Below are 27189 nucleotides of genomic sequence, written 5' to 3'. Positions count from 1 at the left end.
TCAGAACATACTTTCCTCCATCATTGTTTGTTATCATGGTTTTCTTTTATAAGTTTTAAATGAAAAAAACTAATGCTAAACATTGCTGTGTATGCCCTTTAGTTTCAGGAATGCTGGAGCATGAAACTATTCAGCTTAACCCTTCAGTACAGACCCCAGTAAAGACTCCCCTTTGGTGCAGATCTCCTTACCAGATCAAGAGTGAGGGAAGTCCTTCCCTCGGTGGGGTCATGTGACTGCGAGCCTTTCCTAAGCTTTGACCTGCCGCTGTCAGACAGCAAGAAGTGGTGCTGCAGTGCCTATGATACTAGCACTACAACAATGCTTCTCCCTGTTTGACAGTGCAGTTGTGCTGTGCAACAAAAGAAAAGTCGGGACAATATAAAGGCTGACATTACTTACACCTACTCCTGACTGTTATTATGATGTTGATTTTAATACTCAGAATACAAAAACATTATATATATAGTTGGTGTATGTGTGTGTGTTTGTATGTATGTAATATATATATATATATATATATATATATATATATATTTTTTTTTTTTTTTTATTTAATTTATCCCGTGAATTTTCCTGTCTGCCAAATAAGTTACATATAAAATCTTGCTACTGCACTTTCTAGATCAGTCGCTGTAGGACTTTCCTTTCTCATGGGATTAGAGGTGCTGATACCTAAAAGCTCCTAAATGTAGGTCAGGAGGCTGATTTTCTGGCAGCACTGCCCATGCAGCAACGCTCGTGGTTTAACTAATCAAATACACCATCATAGATATTCTGATTATAAGGGGTCTTTACTGCTGTCACTTGTAGGTGGTATCAGCATAGCTAATGCGAACAATGAATACACACTGAATTAAAGAATGCCAGTGGAAGGCATCATAGGATATGTAGTGTGAGGCTGGCTGATGCCGGTGATCATGATGACAGGTGCACTACTCCAAGCCTTAAACAGGAAGGTTGGAAAGACTACTTTACCAGTTTGCTGGCCACCACGCAATTACTAATAGATAAAAAAAAAACACGTCCCTAAGCTCAGCCACCAAAAATTGCTATGAGGTAGCCATTACTGTTTAAGCACTTCAATACTGGTCACTTTCACTGCCCAGGCCAATTTTCAGCTTTCAGCACTGTTGCACTTCGTCATGCAACGCTGTACCCCAATGGAATTGTCATCACAAATAGAGCTTTCTTTTGGTGGTATTTAAACACCTCTGGGTTTTTTATTTTTTGCTAAACAAATGAATCAAACCCGAAAATATTGAAAACAAAATTGTTTTTCTTCGTTTCTGTTATAAAATTTTGCAAATAAATAAGTTTTCTCTTTCACTGACTGGCACTGATGAGGCACTAATATGCAGCACTGATGGGTACTGATAGGCGGCACTGATGGGCACTGATGAGCGGCACTGATGGGCACTGATGGGCGGCACTGATGGGTACTGATGAGCGGCACTGATGGGTACTGATGGGCGGCACTGATGGGTGCTGATGGGCGGCACTGATGGGTGCTGATGGGCGGCACTGATGGGTGCTGATGGGCGGCACTGATGGGTGCTGATGGGCGGCACTGATGGGTGCTGATGGGCGGCACTGATGGGTGCTGATGGGCGGCACTGATGGGTGCTGATGGGCGGCACTGATGGGTGCAGATGGGCGGCACTGATGGGTGCAGATGGGCGGCACTGATGGGTGCAGATGGGCGGCACTGATGGGTGCAGATGGGCGGCACTGATGGGTGCAGATGGGCGGCACTGATGGGTGCAGATGGGCGGCACTGATGGGTGCAGATGGGCGGCACTGATGGGTGCAGATGGGCGGCACTGATGGGTGCAGATGGGCGGCACTGATGGGTGCAGATGGGCGGCACTGATGGGTGCAGATGGGCGGCACTGATGGGTGCAGATGGGCGGCACTGATATGCAGCAGATGGGCGGCACTGATGTGCAGCAGATGGGCGGCACTGATGTGCAGCAGATGGGCGGCACTGATGTGCAGCAGATGGGCGGCACTGATGTGCAGCAGATGGGCGGCACTGATGTGCAGCAGATGGGCGGCACTGATGTGCAGCAGATGGGCGGCACTGATGTGCAGCAGATGGGCGGCACTGATGTGCAGCAGATGGGCGGCACTGATGTGCAGCAGATGGGCGGCACTGATGTGCAGCAGATGGGCGGCACTGATGTGCAGCAGATGGGCGGCACTGATGTGCAGCAGATGGGCGGCACTGATGTGCAGCAGATGGGCGGCACTGATGTGCAGCAGATGGGCGGCACTGATGTGCAGCAGATGGGCGGCACTGATGTGCAGCAGATGGGCGGCACTGATGTGCAGCAGATGGGCGGCACTGATGTGCAGCAGATGGGCGGCACTGATGTGCAGCAGATGGGCGGCACTGATGTGCAGCAGATGGGCGGCACTGATTATCACTGCACTGATTATTAGTGCAGACCCACCTCCTCTCAGGATAGGCGCTTATCGGCTCTCCTCTACTCGCGCCCTGTCTCCTGGTAACGCTGTGATCAGCTGTGATTGGACACAGCTGATCACATTGTAAAGAGCCTATGTCATAGGCTCTTCACGGTGGTTGGAGATACTGCACTACCGAGCGCTGTGTTGGAAGCCCCCAGGGGCGCCCACGAGTGGCTTGTTCTGCTGGACATCATATGATGTTCAATCAGAACGGGAGAGCCACCGCTGGCCGCCATTTTGCTATAGGCCGGGCGGGATGTGGTGAAAGAGAGACTTGACAATGTATTTTAACATTAGGTTTGAGTGACACTTTAAAAGTCTTTAAAAACATTTTAAAGTAGACTGCCATGGAGGTAGCATTTTCAGGCGGAGCCCAGTAAAACTGATGTTTCTCAATACAGTTTTTAGTTTTTTTTTTTTTTTTTTTTTCATTGCTGTGCAAATCACATGTGATGTCTGTGCAATGCAAATTCAGCCATACAAACTGGCTGAATTGCATCACATTTGGACCAAACTCGTGCAGGACCCTTTTTTTGTCCGCACCAGAATCGGATGCAAATCGGAATTCCTGTCCGAATTCACAGTTCACAGTGCGATCTACGAACTGATCTGAGGGTATCCATTAACTTATATTGATACCAGCAACGGTACGCAGAAGGCATTGTGAACTGTGATGTATTCTTTAGAGAAAAGCAGAGAAAAGGAATTGAGATCTCTGCTCCGTCCACATCCCTGGCCACCACCAGAGTACTTCTTATACAGGAGTTTGTCTCTTGCCATTATTCATGTAATCTGCTAATCACACCAGCATGGTTACTATAGAAGCCACCAGTGTGTAGAGAGTACAGAAGACCAAGCAGTGCTCTACTTTAATGGTAAATTGTAGTATGCCCTAATGGCTAAAGGCTGCGTCTTTCCACTCCTACCTTAAGGTTAATGATTCATTAAAGAACTGTATAAAGAAGAGTGAATAACCCCTCTTTAAAGGTCAGTAAACCCAATGAATATGTGTAAGAGCTATGAAGGGATAACAGAAATACACATATTTGGCAACTAAAACAGTTGATCTGTCTATTTTGGTGGTTTATTTAGCTTTTGTTTTACGTTCAGCTTTAGGAAGTTTGTGTGTTAAAGTTTCGTGTGCTTGTTACAGTTTAGCAAAGCTAACATTTTAGTTGTTGCTGAGATGAACCGCACCCCACCATATACAGTAAAACCTTGGTTTGAGAGCGTTTTGCAAGACAAGCAACATTTTTTAACAAATTTGGACTTGATATACAAGTGATGTTACATTTAGGCTCCTTTCACACGGGGCGGATCCGTTTGACTGACTCCACTCGCTCAGCGAGGGATCGCTCCATTGATCACCGCTGAGCAGGCGGATGACAGGTCCGTCTCCGTTCACTGTGCAGACTGTCCCGCTCTCCTCTATGGAGTAATTGGATGAAAACGGACCGCTTGTCTTTTTTCAACTGATCCCATCCGATCTACCAGATGGATGGAAAATAGGATCACAATCTGTCTGGATTTGGCGAACAGGATCGGATAGCGGCAGATGTCAGCGGACATGTCACCGCTGACATCCGCCGCTCCATAGGGGTGAATGGATGGTCCGATGAGGTCTGCCTGAAAAACTGACAGGCGGACCTGATCGGACAGCCCATGTGAAAGGGGCCTTAGGCTTGATTCACACTGCCGTGACACAATTGTGTGACTTTGATGCAACATTAGGCTTGGTTCACACCTATGCAGTTTGCTTTTTATTCGTTTCTGCAGTGCATTTTACATTTTTGCACATACGTTTTTGACGCATTTTTTGCTAGGTTTTTGGTGTATTTTGCAATTTTTAAGCTTTTTTTTGGCCAATTTGTTGTTGGCTGGATTAAAAAACACAAATTGTTGCAAAATTGCTGCAAAAACGCACTATATGTATTTTTGCAGCTTCTCCATTGAAGTCTCCTGAACAAAAAAACTCATCATTTTGCTTTAAAAAAGTTCCTGACCCTTTCCAAAGACGCAGCAGCTGAAAAAAGCATGTGAGCATGTCCCATAGGAAACCATTTTAAACGGACTGTAGTGCGTTTCTGCAAAAAGCATTTAAAAAAACGCATAGGTGTGAACTGTCCTTAGAGTCCATGGGACTTGACATGCATCAGAGTAGTGCAGGGACCTTCTTTGAAGTTGCATTAATTGGAAGGGCTGCAATTGAAATGAATGTGTTTTGACTTGATTTAGGGTAGATTTACTAAAACTGGAGCACTCAGAATCTGGTGCAGCTGAGTATGGTAGCCAATCTGCTTCTAACTTCAGCTTGTTCAATTAAACTTTGTCAATAAAACCTGGAAGCTGATTGGTTTCTATGCAGAGCTGCACCAGATTTTGCACTCTTCAGTTTTAGCGAATAAACTCCTAAGTGTCGCAAGTTGGATGACAAATTGCAGCAGTGTGAACTAGGGCTTATTCATTGGATCATCTGTTGCATGTATTTAGAACATCTTTTTCCAACCAGGGTGCCTTCTGGCTTCTTCAGAGGTGCCTTGGCAAAATGCCTAAAAATTGCCTCATGTTCCCCAAAAAATGTCAACAAACCAACAAGTAGATCAAGCCTGTCTTTCTGTTATACAAACCACTGATTTTTTTTTTTGTGCATCGTTACAATTTTGGGCACTGTGAGGTCCAGGCACTGGCATCCCAAAAACTGATGATGTAATTGGTTGATAAGGAAGACGTCCGATGCCTTCATCTTTGTTTGCCCTTCTCCGTCAGCACTGGGGGTCACTTTAGCTGAGTGAGGGGGAAGAGGAATGCTGGAATACTAGTTGGTATATTTGTTTTGTAAAAATAAATCACCTGTAATGTTGGATGTCCTACTTGTGTGGATGTTGGTCCGTTATGTAGATCTATTTGTTTAGTTCTTTACATTTTAGAGTGTGGGGCCTTAAGATTGTGCCCAAATGTAAAGGGTGCCTTGGCTGAAAAAAGGTTGAGAAACACTGATTTAGAAGACTGTCCAAGCTGTCAAACAACGTGTGTTTTGAAAGAATCTTATAGGTATGAGATGACTGTACTGATCAGGAAGGTGATATTTTGTGTTGCACTGTACAGGTACAATGTAAGCCAGTTAGAGGAATGGCTACGGGACAAGAATCTGATGAACAGCGGGGCCAAAGAGACCCTGGAACCCTTAATTCAGGCTGCCCAATTGTTACAAGTGAAGAAGAAAACATATGAAGATGCGGAGGCTATCTGCTCAATGTGCAATGCTCTGACCACTGCTCAGGTAAGGGGACTGTATTTACTGTGAGGATATGAGTCCATCCAGAAGGTTGATGTTTGCCATATGGTCTCTGTGCTTTGTATGTTAATGACCAGCTGCAAATCAGTGCCACTTTGCTTACACAACCAGCATTTTACCAAGTGACGTTAAGTCATGTTATTTTATAGTTTTTTTCTGTATTCTGTATTGTTTTTAGTTAGAGTTTGTTGGACCCACCATTCCAAAACTATGGTCACTAATCCTCCACCCTCCTTTGCAACTTAAAGTGATTGTAAAGCCACTTTGCTATGTTCATACATTCCCCAGTGTTCAATAATGTTATGTGCCCCAGTGTTTGTCCTTTATATAAAAAAAATGCTGTTCTATACCTCATTTCAGAGCACCGCTCAGCGCTCACATGACTGCCCGCCTCTCTCCTCCCCCAATCTGACAGCTACAGTGGGAGGGGCTGAGAATCCCCTGCTGACGTTAGCCGGGAGGAGGAGAGGAGAGAAAGAGAGCGGCGGGCGGTCATGTGTGTGCGCCGAGCGGCGCTATGAAATAAGGTATAAAACTGCATTTTTTTTTATAAAGCACATACACTGGGCACATAACATTATCAAACACTGGGGATTGCATGAAAATTACAAAGTTATTTTAGCAGCAGGAAGGGAGGGGAGGGGGCGGCAATGTCATGAGCTGGCAGGCAGGGACGGGAGGGAAAGGAGGACAGAGGAGATGAGAGGCACATAAACTGACCATGGCATCAGGGGCTCAGCAGCCATGATAAACGTGGTCAGTTTACAGGAAGGGGGGCAGAACCAGCCAGGTATTTTAGATGATAGAAAGGGTCAAATTACACAGCACAAGCACTGTGCTGTTCATGTTTTAAGGATCCTTTTTTTTTTTTTTTTTTTTTTTTTTTTTTTTTTTTTAGGGTAACAAACGCTTTAACAGCCTGCACTCTTGTAGAAAGGCTATGCCCATTACAGTACAACTAAAGTCAAAACTTTTTTCTTTTTTTAGTTTTCTATACATATAGAGTAGAGATGGATTAGAACATCTATCAGTTTTTATTGCTATCTGTACCCCTCTTAAGGAGATTCACCTTCTCCATTTGTCCTGTTTACTGTTATCATTGAAAGTGAAAGGAAAAGAAAGTCCCCATTTTGGGTTGTCTCCAGAAAAGTATTATAGGGGAAATCTTCCAATGAGCACACTAGTTCTGGTGATCTTGGGGTCCCTATGGGATTCCCCTATTTTCCTCTCTCTTCCTGTTTTGGCTATGGGACAGGAAGTGTAGGGAAATCTCCCCAACGGGACACATATGGCAGAAAATAAACTGACAGGGGTTATGACCCTCTTTTACACTATCCAAAATGAGAAAAAAAAAAGTTTTGCCTATATTTCTGCTTTAAGTTAAACAGTATTTGTCAAGTTAGGTACTAATGTTGGACAAGAGGACCTGTCTCACCACTGACATTCCAAGTCATTCCAAAAGTGTTCAGTAGAATTGAGGTCATGGCTCTGAGCAAGATAGTAGAGTTCTTCCACAGCAAACCCTGTCTTTATGGAACTGGCTTTGTGTGTAGAGGCACAGTCCAGCTAGGACAGAAAGGGGCCTTTCCCAAAATCTTTAGAAGCACGCCATTCTAAATGACTACTGGTAAACTTTCCATATGGTTTGTAAAAAATTGAAGAATAATATCTTGTCTTTTTACAGATTGTGAAGGTGTTGAATCTCTATACCCCTGTAAATGAGTTTGAAGAAAGGGTACTGGTAACGTTTATACGCAACATACAGGTACGGTATGATTTTTAATGTTTGGTCATAGGACATATCTTCCACATGTTTTGATACACTTGAGAATGATTTATGACCTCAGCATAAATTACTAATATGTTTGTATTGCTGTGTTTGAGTTGGGTACGCAGTCATAAATGGATAACGAGGGAAGTAGGAAACCTCTTTATTAATGGACAGTAAAACAACAAATACAGTTTGTATTGGTAATAAAAGTGTACAGATTAATAATACAAGATGTGGTCGTACACAAAACACCTGGTAAGACAGTCATGTCCATAAATATTGGGACATTGACACAATTCTAATCTTTTTGACTCTATACACCACCACAATGGGTTTGAAATGAAACGAACAAGATGTGCTTTAACTGCAGACTTTCAGCTTTAATTTGAGGGTACTTACATCCAAATCAGGTGAACGGTGTAGGAATTACAACAGTTTGTATATGTGCCTCCCACTTTTTAAGTGTCCAAAAGTAATGGGACAATTGGCTGCTCAGCTGTTCCATGGCCAGGTGTGTGTTATTCCCTCATTATCCCATTTACAAGGAGCAGGTAAAAGGTCCAGAGTTCATTTCAAGTGTGCTATTTGCATTTGGAATCTGTTGCTGTCAACTCAATATGAGATCCAAAGAGCTGTCACTATCGGCGAAGCAAGCCATCATTGGGCTGAAAAAACAAAACAAACCCATCAGAGATAGCAAAAACATTAGGTGTGGCCAAATCAACTGTTTGGAACATCCTTAAAAAAAAAAGAACGCAGCGGTGAGCTCAGCAACACCAAAAGACCCGGAAGACCACGGAAAACAACTGTAGTGGATGACCGAAGAATTCTGTCCCTGGTGAAGAAAACACTCTTCACAACAGTTGGCCAGATCAAGAACACTCTTCGGGAGGTAGGTGTATGTGTGTCAAAGTCAACAATCAAGAGAAGACTTCACCAGAGTGAATACAGGGGGTTCACCACAAGATGTAAACCATTGGTGAGCCTCAAAAACAGAAAGGCCAGATTAGAGTTTGCCAAACAACATCTAAAAAAGCCTTCACTGTTCTGGAACAACATCCTATGGACAGATGAGACCAAGATCAACTTGTACCAGAGTGATGGGAAGAGAAGAGTATGGAGAAGGAAAGGAACTGCTCATGATCCAAAGCATACCACCTCATCAGTGAAGCATAGTGGTGGTAGTGTCATGGCATGTATGGCTGCCAATGGAACTGGTTCTCTTGTATTTATTGATGATGTGACTGCTGACAAAAGCAGCAGGATGAATTCTGTATTATCTGCTCATATTCAGCAAAATGCTTCAGAACTCATTGGATGGCGCTTCACAGTGCAGATGGACAGTGACCCGAAGCATACTGCGAAAGCAACCAAAGAGTTTTTTAAGGGAAAGAAGTGGAATGTTATGCAATGGCCAAGTCAACCACCTGACCTGAATCCGATTGAGCATGCATTTCACTTGCCAAAAGACAAAACTGAAGGAAAATGCCCCAAGAACAAGCAGGAACTGAAGACAGTTGCAGTAGAGGCCTGGCAGAGCATCACCAGGGATGAAACCCAGCATCTGGTGATGTCTATGCATTCCAGACTTCAGGCTGTAATTGACTGCAAAGGATTTGCAACCAAGTATTAAAAAGTGAAAGTTTGATGGATGATTGTTAATATGTCCATTACTTTTGGTCCCTTAAAAAGTGGGAGGCACATATACAAACTGTTGTAATTCCTACACTGTTCACCTGATTTGGATGTAAATACCCTCAAATTAAAGCTGAAAGTCTGCAATGTTTGTTTCATTTCAAATCCATTGTGGTGGTGTATAGAGCCAAAAAGATTAGAATTGTGTCGATGTCCCAATATTTATGGACCTGACTGTACATACACACGGCATATTAATTATATACATATATACGGTATGTATGATACAGTCAACGACAGTGTCTGAAGTTAAAATTGGCATTTTTTTTTAACTTTGTAGATAGAAAAAAATAAATTCTTTGTGTGAACAGTTATTGTTGGTACAGTCTTCAAGTTTTGGGCGTTTATAGTCTTTCAATTTCATGGTCACTGAAATTCCTTGCACCCAAATATTGCACATAATGTAAAACTTTAAAGCGAATGTACTGCTTTGATTGAGGAAGGTGATGGAATTGTATTAGCTTGGTCATATTTAATGAGAATTATGGTTCAATCAAGTTGTCAGTGTCGGCAGTGTTTTTGGGGTGTACAGGCATTCACCTTGACACAATAGACTTGCATGGAATCTGGATGGACACTCACATTATCCAAGGTCTTTGCCCAGTAACACTGTCTTTATGGGCAAGTGTTGTGCCCACTCATGAATATTGGGATCAGAGCACCTTTATTATAAAAAGTATGAAACTTTTGCCGGCTTGAATAACAGAAAAAAGTAAGGTGAGGCTGAAGGTTTATAGAGGGTGATTAGCAAGAAGAAGAAACTAGCAGGGTTTGTAGGATGGATAAATAAGCCTTTCATTCTCTACAGCTATCCAGTGATTATTGTTATGAAGACTTAAAGTGGTTCTAAAGGCTCAAGGGTTCTTACCCATTTTTATGCATAAAGATAAAAACGTCTGTGTGCAGCAGCCTCCCAGCACCACAATACTTACCTGAGCCCAATAGCGATCCAGCATTGTGAACGAGAGCCTCGGCTCTCTGGGGACTCTCACTCCTCATTGGCTGAGACAGTCAATCACAGCCAGTAAGCCAAGGGGGTGGGGCCGAGTTATGGCTCTCTGTGTGAATGGACACGCAGAGCAGCGGCTCAGGAGCAAGCCTGCTCGGGTGCCCCCATAGCAAAGCTGCTTGCTATGGGGGGACTTGGCAGGAGGGAGGGGCTAGGGGTGCCAGCGGGGGGCTTCAGAAAAGGAGGACTGGGGCTGCTCTGTGCAAAATCATTGCACAGAGCAAGTAAGTATGATATGTTGTTTATTTTTTTTAAAACCAAGGATTTAATACCACTTTAAATGCATACATTGTTAGCTGTCACTTCATAATGTGTGGAAATTAAAATTTCAATATAATTTAATTTTCTGGCCAGTGTAGGGAGGAGAGGTAAAGGACTCTGCTGTCTTAAAGTGACATTAAAGCTTCCTTTCTTATTTAAGTAAAATAATAAACATGTTATACTCACCCGCTCAGTGCAGTGGTTTTGCACAGAGCAGCCCCGATCCTGCTCTTCTGGGGTCTCCCGCTCCTGGTTCCTCCCCCCCCCCCCCCCCCCCCCCCCGCCGAGTGCCCTCATAGGAAGCCGCTTTGGGCCCGATCTGGAGCTGGGCTGTTTGCATCCATTCAGACACACAGCCTGGCTTGGCCCCACCCCCCGCTCTCTGCTCACATGTTTTGACTGACAGCAGCAGGAGCCAATGGCTTCTGTTGCTCTAAGCCAAGCCTGTGAGAGCCAGGAGAGAAGCTGCTGCAGAGATGTGCACAGCGCTGGACTGAGATTGGGCTCAGGTGAGTGTTTAGGGAGGCGGCGGGGGGGTAGCTGCATGTAAAATGTTTTTTACCTTAAAGCAGAGAACACATTAAAGCATTATTGGTGTTGTTTAAGTCTTTTTTTTTTTTTTTTTTCAATAACAAACATGTTCTACTTACCTGCTCTGCTGCAGTAGTTTTGCACAGAGCTGCCCGGATCCTCCTCTTCTTGGGTCCCACACTTGGTACTCCTGGCTCCTCCCTCCTGCCGGGTGCCCCCAGAGCAGCAGGTAGCTTGCTCTGGGGGCACCCAAGCTGGCGCACTCCTGATCCGTGGATCTGTGTGTCCATTCACACACATGGAGCCGTGGCTCGGCCCCGCCCCCTCCTTCTCCTGATTGGCTTACTGGCTGTGATTGAGAGCAGCGGGAGCCAATGCCTAAAAGCCAATCAGAAGTGCGAGTCCCCAGAGAGGCAAGGCTCTCGTTGACATCACTGGGAGAGAGGGGGCTCAGGTATGTGCTGGGAGGGGGAGGGAGGGCAGGCTGCACACAGAAGTTTTTTTTTACTTTCATGAATAGAATGCATGAAGGTAAAAAACCTTGTGCCTTTACAGCCACTTTAAGGTAAAAAACATTTTACTTTAACAACCTTTTTAAGGTGGCCATACACTAGTATGTAGGATGGAACGTTCGTAGGAATATTCGTATGAACATTCTAATGAAATTTATCCGTGCATTTAATGAGTTGATGTATGTGGTTAGAAAGTACTTCAAAATTGTGTTTGCTGTTAACATTTGATTTAGGAATAAGTGGACTTTCCCCAAACAGAAACCACATACACTGTTAGAAATTACATTTTTAAAGAAAAATTTTCCATCCTGCTTCAGATTTTTTCATCGGTATAGTCAAAAAGTAAATTGATTTGACCCACGAACTATTAGAAAATTGAACAAGTGTTCCTAAAACAAGATTTTTACCAGTGTATGGTCAACTTAAAGCGTAACTAAAGTCCCAGTACTTGCCTCTCCTTTAGGCTGGGTTCACACTTATGCGAATTGGATGTGGGTTTCCCCTGCATCCAATTTGCATGACAGAAGAGTGTGCCCGACTCTCAATGGAACCTGGTTTATACAGCTCCAGGGGAAGTACGGAGCGAATTGCACAGCGGTCCTGTGTGTCATTGGCTCCGTTTTAGGTCTGAACTTGGGTAAAAATTGCACAGCGGTCCCGTGCTGTCAGCTGCATCAGAATCAAGTGTGAACATAGCTTTAAAGTGTTTGTAAAGGAAAAAAAAATTATAAAAAAAATAAACATGTTATACTTAGCTGCTCTGTGTAGTTGTTTTGCACAGAGCAGCGCAAACCTTCTTTCTGAGCTACCTGGCTGGCGCTCTGGGCTCCTCCCCATTGCTGAATGTCCCCATAGCAAGCTGCTTGCTGTGGGGGCACTCGTGCATGCTTGTTTCCGAGTCGGCTCTCTGCGTCCATAAGACAGAGAGCGTGGTTCAGCCCCACCCCCGCCTCACTAGCTTTGATTGATATAATGCATGAAGGTAAAAAACCTAGAGTCTTCACAACCAATTTAGTGGTCCAACATCCCTTGCTGGCATCTTCTCCCTTACTTCCTCCATGTGACAGGCTGTGGTCATCTTAATTGGCTGTCGTGGGATGATATCAGTCCTGCACATGTGCCCGAAGTTCAGTCATCCTGGCACACAGACGTTGTGCCGGAATGTAAACTGATCTGTACTTGGGTGCATGCTAAAGAAGTCTGCTTGCAGTCTTTAAATCTGGGACTTTTGTTCCTTTTGAAGTCACAGGACGGTGCCTACTCTGAATGTGTATAACCAGTAAAATTGTGAAATACTTTGATCTAAAATGATTTTGTCTATTTTCCCACAGTTGCATCTAAGGGACCGGAAAGACGCTCCTTAGCTGCTAATAGATGCCAAGCACATCTTCCCTGTCACCTTCCCCTTTAACCCATCATCTCTGGCTTTAGAAACCATTCAGATCCCAGGTAGTCTCAGCCTAGGTTTCATCGCTCGTGTGTAAAGAAAGCCACACTGGGGGGGCGGAGCTAGCAGCTGGTATGTGAACAGCGCTGAGCCAGAGCTCCGTGCAGGACAACAAATCCTTCAGCCAACCTGGGTGTCAGAGACACAGATTCTCCACACCAAAGCCTTCAGTACTCACTCTGGACCTGGCAGACCGCTGTGGTATGGTTAAATCCGGGCGAGCGCCCATGGAATCCTCGGCGGAGCGCCTCTCAGTATGCCTGGGGATCTCAAGATGGCGGCGGCCATGAGGCAGATGAACCAAGCCCCAGCAATACACAGCAGAGCGGAACGGATCGGCCCCCCTCTCACTCTGGCAAGGTAAGCCCGCTGCCCCCTAGAACTAAGGGATTGAGAAGAGGACTCTCCCTGGATGGGCTACCACAGGAAGAACTGGGGGACATAACGCCAGAGGTGGGGGAGGGGGAGCCATCTCTAAAACAGATTATGGAGGCTATATGTACCTGCCAGGCCACACTGACTGAACACATTGATGGAATAAGGGCTGAGATGTCGTTTTTAAAGAAGGATGTACAGACCATTAGAGAAAGGGCTACTGAAGCTGAACAGAGAATTAGTGACCTGGAGGATGTAGTCCGCCCTCTGGAGCATAAAGTGCAGAATATCCACTGTTAAAATGCTCATACAGATAAGCTCGGAGACATGGAAGACTGCCAAAGGAGGAACAATATTCGCCTGGTTGGTTTCCCTGAGAAAGCAGAGGGCAAACAACCTGAAGACTTCCTTGAAATGTGTCTTAAGGACAATATGGCGGATGATACCTTTCACACTTGTTCGCCATAGAGAGGGCCCATAGGGTCCCATCAAAGAAAGCCACACTGCCTCATATCATTTTGGATGTGAATCACCCAGACATGTAAGCTGCAATTAAAGCATTATGGAGTCCACCACTGCATCTCTAAATACATGACTTGTACATCTTCTGCATTTTGTAAATCATGTATAAGAGACTGATAGAAAGATGTCAGTTGGTACGCATACAGTGGAATTGTCCTTAAAGCCTATTGTTTAGGTAATTTGCCTTGATAATAAAACGCCATTCTGGGTCACCAGTTGTGTTCCTAAAATAGCCATTCCCGTCCTAATAGGAGATGGACACAGGTTACATGTAATGTATTTAAATACATTTTCTTAGTGTAATTCCGTGATTCACTGGAAGCAGAAAGGAAGCTACACGTTCTTGTGGTAGACTATATGGTAATCGGTCATTTCATCACTATAGGTGTATGAATACCTGTGTACACTTGTAACAATAGCCAGACCACATCATTATTTATGTTAAAAGAACAATTATATAAAAGTATTAGACGATAAAGAAATCAGCTTTACATGTAATGTAGATGATGTTTATTTGTTAGCACCGTGGTTTACTATGCATATAAAATGTGCTGCTGTGTTTTTGTGTTGCTCTAATGTTACGATATCCGTATTCGGCACTACACAATAAAATATTCATCTCTTTATTATCGAGTATGTTTACAGTCCAATGTGATCTGTTTATTAGGGTAAGCCACAGAATAGGCTGGATTCCTTATCTCTGGAAACAAGGAACAGGCACCTTAAGCACATATGGATTACTGATAAAAATTGCTGTTTTTAAATAAAATAAATAAAATATATAAAAAAAAAAAAAAAAATAGAAGCCTTAACCACTTCCTGCCCGGCCTACAGCAAAATGTCGGTCGGTGATTCAGTTATCCTGACTGGGCGTCATATAACGTCCTTCAGGATAAGAGCCACCGCGCCCGTGGGGGCGCGCATCGCAGTGATCGGTGGAGCGGTGTGTCAGTCTGACACACTGCTCCACCGATCTTGGTAAAGAGCCTCCGGGGGAGGCTCTTTACCACGTGATCAGCCGTGTCCAATCATGGCTGATCACGATGTAAATAGGAAGAGCCGTTGATCGGCTTTTCCTCACTCGCGTCTGACAGACGCGAGTAGAGGAGAGCCGATCGGCGACTCTCCTAACAGGGGGAGGTGCGCAGCCCCCCTCAGATGACCACACTGGACCACCAGGAATGCCACTAGGACCACCAGGGAAGGGGGCAACATGTGCATCCCATCCAAGTAAATACAGTCCTCGCACCGATGTACAGTGTGGTAGCTTGAAAATTAGATGCAAGGTAAATACATTTCCCTCTGTTTGCATGCGGTTTAGGTGTCTCAATTACTGTATGTCCATCTTGCTCTAAATATAATTATAAGAAAAAAATCTATATGCTTTTAAATCTATTTTCAGAGGTGTAAAGTAGTTTAATCAATTCCCACTTCTCCTTTCCTTTCTTTGAGGACACTAAAGCTAGCCATTGTAAGCTGGAATTTTGTTTATTCCCACTGAATTTGCTAAAACTTGAGTCTTAGGTGGCCCTGTCAGCACCACCTGGCTCGATAGAAGACAAAGTAAAAATTGTAAAATCTAAAAATTGACCGAGTCAGTTGGAAAATTATCTGCGAAACAGTGATTCATTCCTACCAGATGCAGTCAATGTTCTTGGTTTCCAAGAAAGAACTTTAGTAAATGATCTCGGATTTATTGATTACATGTGTGCAACCAGAACATCAAATGTGGGGGGGGGGTGTCATAGAATTCATCCCCAGCGAAACCCACACCTGCCACTGGTTTTTCTATGAACTGCATGTTTTAGTGCCATAGAAATCAGGCACATTAACATTTAGAGTCCCGGTAACTAAAAAAATAAAGACTGCCATGCTAGACAAATCTAGCTTCTTTATGTGTGACATTATCATCTTTATAAGAAGGCTGGTACACAGAAACCGGGCGACATTCGGCCAGTGTGTTCAGCAGCCTTTCCGACAGAAGCTGGCCTAATGTCCGGCTTCTGTGGAACGAGAATGTTGGAAGACCAGCAACCGGTTAGCGCTAACAGTCAATGTCTGGTGTGTTCTGGGGGGGGGGCTGCTGTCTCCTTGTCAGCACACAACAGCTCAGTTGGGGAGATCGGTGTACTGACATCATAGTACAGTGAGCTCCTCAGATTTTTTCATTCAGCCCGCTAGGTTGAACAGAAAAAAAATTGTATGTGTGTACCAGGCATTAAGCTGTCCATACACAAACCAAATTTTGACCAGTTCCTGATGGGCTGGCCAAAATGTGATCCATGGGTGGCTCTGGCTGGTACCTTTCCTGCTTGCCATCCTTTAATTGCAAAGTTTAATGCCGCGTACACACGGTCGGACTTTTCTTCTACAAAAGTCTGGACGCCGACGGACAAAATATGGCTGACAATCCGATCGTGTGTGGGCTTCCCCGGACTTTCAGCGGACTTTTCCAGCGGCAAATCTGACGGACTTTAGATTTGAAACATGCTTCAAATCTTTACGTCGTAACTACGCTGGACCCAGAAATCCGCTCGTCTGTGTGCTAGTCCAACGGACAAAAACCCTCGCTAGGGCAGCTATTGGCTACTGGCTATGAACTTCCTTATTTTAGTCCGATGTACGTCATCACGTACGAATCCGTCGGACTTTGGTGTGATCGTATGTAGGCATGTCCATTCGTTAGAAAGTCTGCCGCAAGTCTGCCAAAAGTCCGTCGAAAGTCTGTCGGACAGGCTGTCGGACTTTTGTAGCCGAAAAGTCCGACCGTGTGTACGCGGCATAAGGAGTCGGGCAGAGAATGGTTAGCCGAACAGCACTTACATCCAGCCAGATGCGCTGTACAGATTTTTTTGACAGCCGGTGATAGCCACAGAGATTTGTCCATCCATGTTTAGCAAAAAAAAATCTGTGTGTATGGCCAACTTTAAATACCAAGAGTTTTGATATAGAAGATCTTTATGTTTAGTGTTAAAATGGCGTTGGGATAAAACTACCAAATGTATTGGTGTCAATTTGCAAAAAGAATTGAGGATATTCACTCTACAAAGTAAATTTTCATTTTGTAGTGGAATTTTTACTTAGCTTGGTGAATGTGGGGAAAATTCTTCTTGCTAAATTAACATTAATTCATTTTTCTTTAGTAAACTAACCTAATGTGTTTAATGCGAGCATCGCTTGAACTGCATATTTTAAAAGCTTTGATACTTAAATTTTGATAAAGAATTCCTCCTGCCAACCTCATTAAAGCTTTCTCCATACACTTGTATCTAGATTTATTTATATCCACCTAAGTGGCTTCTTTTAGCAGATACACGTTCCCCCTTGGGTGCTTAATTCTTGATATAATGCCTTCATATAGTTTTTGTTTTTTGGGTTTTTTTTTTTTTTTTTTTTTCAAACTTGCTCACAAGGTTGTCAAACAGCAGTGACAACCAATCAAAAAAAATGAGGAAAGGGGAGGACTTGCACGTATGTGATTGGCAAGCAGATGAGAGAAAGTCAAATTTGCAGCTGGGGGAGAGAGACCTTTTGAAATGAAGCTCTTAAGACTGTGTAGAGAATACGTCCTTTAGTATAAAAATGGCTTCCTTACCACATTTAAGAATAGTGAGTATCAAATACTGGTTATCATTCCATGTGGATTGGTTGATGGGCAAAAAAAAAAAAAAAAAAATAAGATCTTTGAAAAACGTTCACCATGCACGATCTATTCTAGTCAAGGTGGTCAATGCACACGGTGCAGGATACAATGTTTCTCGCGTTTATTTCATTATGACATTAAGATGTAACTTATTCTTTACTAAACTAGGTACCAGAATAGGACTCCTTTCTTAATTCATACTTATACTTGAAAGAAAAAGGTTGTTGCTGAATTTCATTTAGGCAATAATAATAAAGAAGTCCATATGCTAAGAGTTATATTCTTTACTCTGTAATGTCATGCCTAGCAAATATTTGCATCATTAACACTGTAACTAATAAGCTATCACTGCAAACTGTAAAAAATTTTTTTAAAAATTCAAGAATTTGTCTAGCTATTTTATTTCACCAAAATGGTGTGATTTTTTTTTTTTTCTTTTCATGCTTGAACTGATTTTTTTAAAGAATTTATTTAAAAACAGGTGCATAATAATATGAGTGAGTGCTCAGGGGGTCCCCTGGGGACATGCATGCGCACAAAACGTGTTGGGTGGGGCCTGTATGGGCTGACATCACACCGCCAACTCCACAAGTTGGATTGGTGGCCTCTGGAGTGAGTTTATTTGCATTTTTATATACTTTCCATGTGGATTGCTTATTTTATGTACCATTGATCATATTTTAGTAAAATACTACACTATATACTTTTTCTGTATGGGCTCCATGGTGTGAGCTTTATATGCAGAGAAAGGATCACCAGCACCTGAGCTGTTGGAGTCTGATGAACATTGGGCAAAATATGAATTGGATGTGTATTTGCTTATACATTTCATCTATCTGGTGAGTGCATTGCAGAGGTGGTAATGCAGTGCACTGTTGGTGACAATGTGGATTATTTCTGCACTTGGAGACACTGCATATGCATTCTATAGGAAGGAAGATCGATGTTCATCCTTGCCCCTAATTTGGGGATTTCCAGCACAGTTTACACAATGAAAACAGGGCGGGTCTTAAAACCAATGGACATATATGTAAGTAGGGGTGAAACAAAATTGGGTGATAGGGGGTGCTAAAACCATTATATTTCCTATATAACATAAATTAAAGTGAATACGTGCATTAAAGTGCCATATTTTCTTGTATCATACAAACACAAAGTGAAAAGATACATAAATTGCAATATCAAAAAATATATATATATTAATAGTGAAAAAAACATTAATCAAATTATGCTTTTAAAGTCCATAATTCCAATGATGTGTCTCACAAGCAAAAGAGAATTCCATCACCAAATATATTGAATCCACCCAACGTGCTCCAAATTGAAAGCCGTTCACCAGATGGATATGACCTCTTTATTTAAAAAGATGGTCTAATGCGCTTTTGGGAAATCCTGGATTGGATACCCAGATGAGTCCTCTGTAATATGACCTCTTCTCCACCAGAATATCCCATATGGAAGAAACAAAAGGATAATTCCAATGTGCCTTAGCCTGGCACTGAGGATGGTATTAATTACGAAACGTACGTCGAGGCGCTTCCAGTCACGTCACTTCGTGGTCCCAGTTTCTGGTTTTCTCCCATGCACGAGTGGAACGCACGCCGGCTCTGGACGTGAGCCCAGCAGCAAGCGGCTCCATATACAATCTCTGCAGGCTATCCTCAGTGCCAGGCTAAGGCACATTGAAATTATGCTTTTGTTTCTTCCATATGGGATATTGTGGTGGAGAGGAGGTCATATTACAGAGGACTCATCTGGGTATCAAATCCAGGATTTCCCAAAAGCGCATTAGACCATCTTTTTAAATAAAGAGGTCATATCCATCTGGTGAGCAGCTTTCAATTTTGAGCACATTGGGTGGATTCAATATATTTGGTGAAGGAATTCTCTTTTGCTTTTGGTGGGGGGTCTACTAATCCAGACTCATCATTGGGATTATGGACTTTAAAAACATAATTTGTTGTTTTTTTCACTATTAATATATTTGTGTGTGTTTTCTGATATTGCAATTTATATATCTTTTCACTTTTGTGTTTGTATGATACAAGAAAATATTGCACGTAAAGGGACGTATTCATTTTTATTTGTTATATATGAAATATATAATTATTCTAGCGCCCCCTATCACCCAACTTTGTTTCAAGTATTGCAATACATGTGAACCAAAAATTCCTGTTTTTATACAAATGTTTGCTTGTAATATGTAAGTGTGCACAGCAGTATGCAGGCAATTGAAATGCCTTTTAGACGTAGTTGGCTTAAGTACCTAATTTACGAAGGCTCCATTGACACTTGCGAATGGGGTTGCGTGCGAATACATGTGAGAACCCCATCAGCAGTTCCCGGGGATAAGCTGGGGGGAGCACTCCAATGAAAGCACCCGTTCAAATTATCTCTCATGGAGCAGTTACCTGTGATTGATTGTCTATGGAGGCAGACAGTCTGCGCCCAGGGCCAAGCATTTACAGGTAATCACCGCTTGAGCAATTGCTTGCGAGCATCTATGACTAGCTGTGGGAGTTTTTCAGCTTCTTATTGCTTGCAATGGGGCTTCCTCCCTCAACTTATCACCAGAAACCCCTGATGAATTTCTCACATGTAACCACTTACAGCCCTGTTTGAAAGTGGGAATGGGGCCTTAGCTTCCTGTAATCCCCAGTACAGTTGCAGTCTTGCTGTACTGCATTGCACAGTGCTGTTGACCTAACACAGGGAACATGCTTTACAGGAGTGGAGAACAGAGAGATCTGTTTGAGCTGAGGTTTTTTTAACTGCTTAACTTTAGTTTAGTATGAAGGAAGGCCACATACCTGACTGTTCTATCTGGTAGGGGTGACTCGGATCACAAGAACGGTTGAGCAGTATAGCAATACCTAGGGCAGGTAGGAAAGTTGACAGGCCCTTTTTGTATTTTAAATATATACAGCAGGTAAAATAAGTATTGAACACGTCACCATTTTTCTAGGTAAATATATTTCTAAAGGTGCTATTGACATAAAATTGTCACCATATGTGTGTAACAACCTATGCAAACCACACATACAAAGAAACCAAAACAAATAAGTTCAGTGATTAAGTTATGTGTAATGAAATGGAACGACACAGGGAAAAAGTATTGAACACATGAAGAAAGGGAGGTGAAAAAAGGCATTGGAAGCCAAGACACCAGCTGAAATCTATTAGTAATTAGAAAGCAATCCTGCCCCTTGTCAGTGCAAATTAATATCAGCTGGTTCAGTCTCCACTGATGGCCTATAAAAATGTGTCTCATTACCAAGGTGTCACACAAGAAACATCTCATGATGGGAAAAAGCAAAGAGCTCTCTCAAGACCTTCCCAACATTATTGTTGCAAAACATACTGATGGCATTGGTTACAGAAGGATTTCTAAACTTCTGAATGTTCCAGTGAACAATGTTGGGGCCATAATCCAGAAGTGGAAAGAACACAATTTCACCATAAGCCAGCCATGACCAGGTGCTCTCTATAGGATTGCTGACAGAGGAGTGAAAAGAATTATCAGAAGAGTTGTCCATGAGCCAAGGACCGCTTGTGGAGAGCTTCAGAAAGACCTGGAATTAGCAGGTTCAATTGTTTCAAAGAAAACAATAAGTAATGCACTCAAGCACCATGACCTGTATTCACACTCACTCACCAGGCAAGACTCCATTGCAAGAAAAAGCACGTTGAAGCTCCTTTAAAGTTTGCTGCACAACATTTAGACAAGCCTGTAAAATCCTGGGAGAATATAGTCTGGTCAGATCAAACCAAAATTGAACTCTTTGGATGCTATAACACACACCATGTTTAGGGGTCAAATGGTACTGCACATCACCCCAAAAACACCCCTATACCAACAGTGAAGTTTGGAGGTGGGAACATCATGGTGTGGGGCTGTTTTTCAGCATGCGGTACTGGCAAACTTCATATCATTGACGGAAGGGTGAATGGAAAAATGTATCAAGACATTCTTGATAAAAATCTGCTGCCATCTACCAGGATGATGAAGACGAAACGAGGGTGGACTTTTTAGCAAGACAATGATCCCAAACACAAAGCCAAGCAAGCTATCAATTGGTTTCAAAGAGAGAAAATAAAGTGGCTAGAATGGCCCAGCCAATCACCTGACTTGAGTCCATCAGAAAATCTATGGAAAGAACTGAAGATCAGAGTTCATAGAAGAGGTCCAAGGAACCTTCAAGATTTGAAGACTGTGTAGAAGAATGGGCCAAAATCACACCTGAGCAATGCATGTGACTAGTTTCTCCATATCGGAGGCGTCCTGAAGCTGTCATTACCAACAAAGGACTTGTTACAAAGTATTGATTACATTTCAGTTAGCGCGTTCAATACTTTTTTTCCTGTGTCATTCCATTTTATTATGTTTTGGTTTCTTTGTCTGCATGGATTGTTACCGACGGGTGGTGACAATTTCATATCAATACCACCCCACCTTTAGAAATATATTTACCTAGAAAAATGGTGACGTGTTCAACACTTTTTTTTACCCACTGTGTGTGTCTGTATATGTATGTGTATATATACTGTGTGTATGTATACACACACACACACTATATTTTCAAAAGTATTGTGACGCTTGCCTTACATGCACATAATCTTTAATGGCATCCCAGTCTTAGTCCGTAGGGTTCAATATTGAGTTTGCCCACCCTTTCCAGCTATAACAGCTTCAACTCTTCTGGGAAGGCTGTGTGAGGGCTGGGCTCAGCCCTTCCTTCTCAAAGCTCTGTGCACAGCTGACGATCAATTGCCAAAGACTCTTCCTTCCACAGTGACTCACCTGGTCTTCATTTCCTGCTCATCAGCTAGAGCTGCTGGGTATATAAACTCCTTGGATCAGATCTCCTGTGCCTTTGCCTTGGTCAACATATCCAGACTCTCTCTGCTGTGTTTTCCTGTGAAAGACTTTTGCTTGGCTGACTTCCCTTCTGGTTCCTGATCCTGTTTGCTGCAACGACTTCGCTGATCTCTGGACTCCTGTTTCTCTGGGTTGTTCTGACTACCTGTCCTGGTTACCGAACTCTGGCTAAGTTTTGACTACGTTTGCTCTGTTTATACCATTTTATTAAATAGTGTGATTTTTACTGCACTTCTGTCTCGGTCTGATTCATGATTCCTGACAGGCTGTCCACAAGGTTTAGGAGTGTGTCTATGGGAATGTTTGCCCACCCTTTGCAGCTATAACAGCTTCAACTCTTCTGGGAAGGCTGTCCACAAAGTTTAGAAGCGTGTCTATGGGAACGTTTGACCATTCTTCCAGAAGCGCATTTGTGAGGTCAGGCACTGATGTGGACGAGAAGGCCTGCCCCGCAGTCTCCACTCTGATTTATCCCAAAGGTTCTATTGAGTTGAGGTCAGGACTCTGCGCAGGCCACTCAAGTTCCTCCACCCCAAACTCACTCATCCATGTCTTTATGGACCTTGCTTTGTGCACTGGTGCGCAGTCATGTTGGAACAGGAAGGGGCCTTCCCCAAGCTGTTCCCACAAAGTTGGGATTATGAAATTGTCCAAAACGTCTTGGTATGCTGACACCTTAAGAGTTCCCTGCACTGGAACAAAGGGGCCAAGCCCAACCCATGAAAAACAACCCCACACCATAATCCTCCCTCCACCAAATGATTTGGACCAGTGGACAAAGCAAGGTCCATAAAGACATAGATGAGCAAGTTTGGGGTGGAGGAACTTGCTTGTCCTGCACAGTCCTGACCTCAACCTGATAGAACACCTTTGGGATAAATTAGAGCGGAGACTGCGAGCCAGGCCTTCTCATCCACATCAATGCCTAAACTCACAAATGTGCTTCTGGGAGAATGGTCAAACATTCCCATAGACACACTCCTAAACCTTGTGGACAGCCTTTCCAGAAGGGTTAAAGCTGTTATAGCTGCAAAGGGTGGGCAGACTTAATATTTAACCCTACGGACTGAGATGTGCGTGTAAAGGCAGGCGTCCCAATACTATTGGTAATATAGTGTATATACAGTATCTCACAAAAGTGAGTACACCCCTCACATTTTTGTAAATATTTTATTATACCTTTTCATGTGACAACACTGAATAAATGACACTTTGCTACAATGTAAAGTAGTGAGTGTACAGCTTGTATAACAGTGTAAATTTGCTGTCCCCTCAAAATAACTCAACACACAGCCATTAACCACTTCAATACCAGGCACTTATGCATCTTCCCGCCCAGACCAATTTGTAGCTTTCAGCACTCTCACACTTTGAATGACAATTACTCAGTCATGCTACACTGTATCCAAACAAAATGGTTATTTTTTCCTCACATATAGAGCTTTCTTTTGGTGGTATTTAATCACCGGTTTTTTTGCGATTTAAACGAAAAAAACAGCAATTTTTTTTTAAACTCTTTTTTTTTTTTTTTTTTTTTTTTTTTTTTTTTAGTTTCTATTGTAAAATTTTGCAAATAGGTAATTTTTCTTCATAAATGTAGGCCAAAATTTATACTGCTACGTATCTTTGGCAAAAATAACCCAAATTAGTGGATATTATTTGGTCTGTGTGAAAGTTATAGAGCCTACAAGCTATAGTGCCAATCACTGAAAATTGATCACGTCTGATCACACCTGATGTAATGACAGCCTATCTTATTTCTTGAGACCCTAACAAGCCAGGAAAGTACAAATGGGGAAATGGCAGTCTGGTAATAATAAGGGGAACTAATATCTGATGGATGTGTGATCATTTTTGAAGCAATCTCCGATGCACAGGCCAGGTTGGGAGGGACATTAGGGACAATAGCTGGTATCTCTTCTTACTCCTCCTCTGCTGCATACACGGCATTTCTTTTGGCGTCTTCTTCCAGATTCTGTGGGGGGAATGTTATAGGGAAAATGTTGCTCATGATCTTGACTCGCACCATCAGGGCGAATGCTTCCTGGGGCGGGACCTTGTTGGTAAATCAGGGCAGTGAGGTAGGTGATTTGTTGGTTTTGAGGAGACAAACAAATTAAACAGAACCATATGAAACCGGTGAAATACAACTTTCTTATACCAGTAATGGGACTTTCTGGTTGACAAATAGGGTTGCAGCAACTGATTATTTAAATCCACCCCCCATGTACAGATTGTAGTCGTGGACACATTCAGGCTTTACAACAGGGCCACATCTTCTCTGGATCTCCACTAGGGATGAGCTTCGAGTTCGAGTCGAACTCATGTTCGACTCGAACATTGGCTGTTCGCAAGTTCACCGAACAGCGAACAATTTGGGGTGTTCGCGGCAAATTCGAATGCCGCGGAACACCCTTTAAAAGTCTATGGGAGAAATCAAAAGTGCTAATTTTAAAGGCTAATATGCAAGTTATTGTCATAAAAAGTGTTTGGGGACCTGGGTCCTGCCCCAGGGGACATGGATCAATGCAAAAAAAAGTTTTAAAAACGGCCGTTTTTTCAGGAGCAGTGATTTTAATAATACTTAAAGTCAATCAATAAAAGTGTAATATCCCTTTAAATTTCGTACCTGGGGGGTGTCTATAGTGTGCCTGTAAAGGGGCGCATGTTTCCTGTGTTTAGAACAGTCTGACAGCAAAATGACATTTTGAAGGAAAAAACTCATTTAAAACTACCCGCGGCTATTGCATTGCCGACAATACACATAGAAGTTCATTGATAAAAACGGCATGGGAATTCCCCAAAGGGGAACCCCGAACCAAAATTAAAAAAAAAAAATGACGTGGGGGTCCCCCTAAATTCCATACCAGGCCCTTCAGGTCTGGTATGGATATTAAGGGGAACCCCGGCCAAAATTAAAAAAAAAAAATGACGTGGGGTTCCCCCTAAATTCCATACCAGACCCTTCAGGTCTGGTATGGATTTTAAGGGGAACCCCGCGCCAAAAAAAAAAAAAAAAAAACGGCGTGGGGTCCCCCCAAAAATCCATACCAGACCCTTATCCGAGCACGCAACCTGGCAGGCCGCAGGAAAAGAGGGGGGGACAAGAGTGCGGCCCCCCCTCCCTCCTGAACCGTACCAGGCCACATGCCCTCAACATTGGGAGGGTGCTTTGGGGTAGCCCCCCAAAACACCTTGTCCCCATGTTGATGAGGACAAGGGCCTCATCCCCACAACCCTGGCCGGTGGTTGTGGGGGTCTGCGGGCGGGGGGCTTATCGGAATCTGGAAGCCCCCTTTAACAAGGTGACCCCCAGATCCCGGCCCCCCCCCTGTGTGAAATGGTAAGGGGGTACATAAGTACCCCTACCATTTCACGAAAAAAGTGTCAAAAATGTTAAAAATGACAAGAGACAGTTTTTGACAATTCCTTTATTTAAATGCTTCTTCTTTCTTCTATCTTGCTTCATCTTCTGGTTCTTCTGGCTCTTCTGGTTCTTCTGGTTCTTCCTCCGGCGTTCTCGTCCAGCATCTCCTCCGCGGCGTCTTCTGTCTTCTTCTCCTCGGGCCGCTCCGCACCCATGGCATGGGGGGGAGGCTCCCGCTCTTCTCTTCTTCTCTTCTTTTCTTCTTTTCTTCTCTTCTTCTCTTCTTCCTATTCATTTTCTTCTCCGGGCCGCTCCGCAATCCATGCTGGCATGGAGGGAGGCTCCCGCTGTGTGACGGCGCTCCTCGTCTGACAGTTCTTAAATAACAGAGGGGGGCGGGGCCACCCGGTGACCCCGCCCCCTCTGACGCACGGTGACTTGACGGGACTTCCCTGTGGCATTCCCCGTGACGTCACAGGGAAGTCCCGTCAAGTCACCGTGCGTCAGAGGGGGGCGGGGTCACCGGGTGGCCCCGCCCCCCTCTGTTATTTAAGAACTGTCAGACGAGGAGCGCCGTCACACAGCGGGAGCCTCCCTCCATGCCAGCATGGATTGCGGAGCGGCCCGGAGAAGAAAATGAAGAAGAAGAGAAGAAAAGAAGAAAAGAAGAAGAGAAGAAGAGAAGAAGAGAAGAGCGGGAGCCTCCCCCCCATGCCATGGGTGCGGAGCGGCCCGAGGAGAAGAAGACAGAAGACGCCGCGGAGGAGATGCTGGACGAGAACGCCGGAGGAAGAACCAGAAGAACCAGAAGAGCCAGAAGAACCAGAAGATGAAGCAAGATAGAAGAAAGAAGAAGCATTTAAATAAAGGAATTGTCAAAAACTGTCTCTTGTCATTTTTAACATTTTTGACACTTTTTTCGTGAAATGGTAGGGGTACTTATGTACCCCCTTACCATTTCACACAGGGGGGGGGCCGGGATCTGGGGGTCACCTTGTTAAAGGGGGCTTCCAGATTCCGATAAGCCCCCCGCCCGCAGACCCCCACAACCACCGGCCAGGGTTGTGGGGATGAGGCCCTTGTCCTCATCAACATGGGGACAAGGTGTTTTGGGGGGCTACCCCAAAGCACCCTCCCAATGTTGAGGGCATGTGGCCTGGTACGGTTCAGGAGGGAGGGGGGGCCGCACTCTCGTCCCCCCCTCTTTTCCTGCGGCCTGCCAGGTTGCGTGCTCGGATAAGGGTCTGGTATGGATTTTTGGGGGGACCCCACGCCGTTTTTTTTTTTTTTTTTTTGGCGCGGGGTTCCCCTTAAAATCCATACCAGACCTGAAGGGTCTGGTATGGAATTTAGGGGGAACCCCACGTCATTTTTTTTTTTAATTTTGGCTGGGGTTCCCCTTAATATCCA

General features: G+C 43.7%; 1 pseudogene; it reads left to right on the top strand.

Annotated features, from left to right (window-relative positions):
- LOC141133911 (unconventional myosin-Va-like) overlaps positions 1 to 14523 on the top strand; it is a 78372-nt pseudogene extending 63849 nt beyond the window's left edge.
- The last annotated feature ends 12666 nt before the right edge of the window (positions 14524 to 27189 follow it).

The sequence above is a fragment of the Aquarana catesbeiana genome, linkage group LG03, assembly GCF_042186555.1.
Source record: "Aquarana catesbeiana isolate 2022-GZ linkage group LG03, ASM4218655v1, whole genome shotgun sequence".
In the NCBI taxonomy this organism is placed as follows: Eukaryota; Metazoa; Chordata; class Amphibia; order Anura; family Ranidae; genus Aquarana; species Aquarana catesbeiana.
The sequence above is the reverse complement of the archived record's forward strand: the minus strand, read 5'-3'. Positions and strand labels throughout refer to the sequence as shown.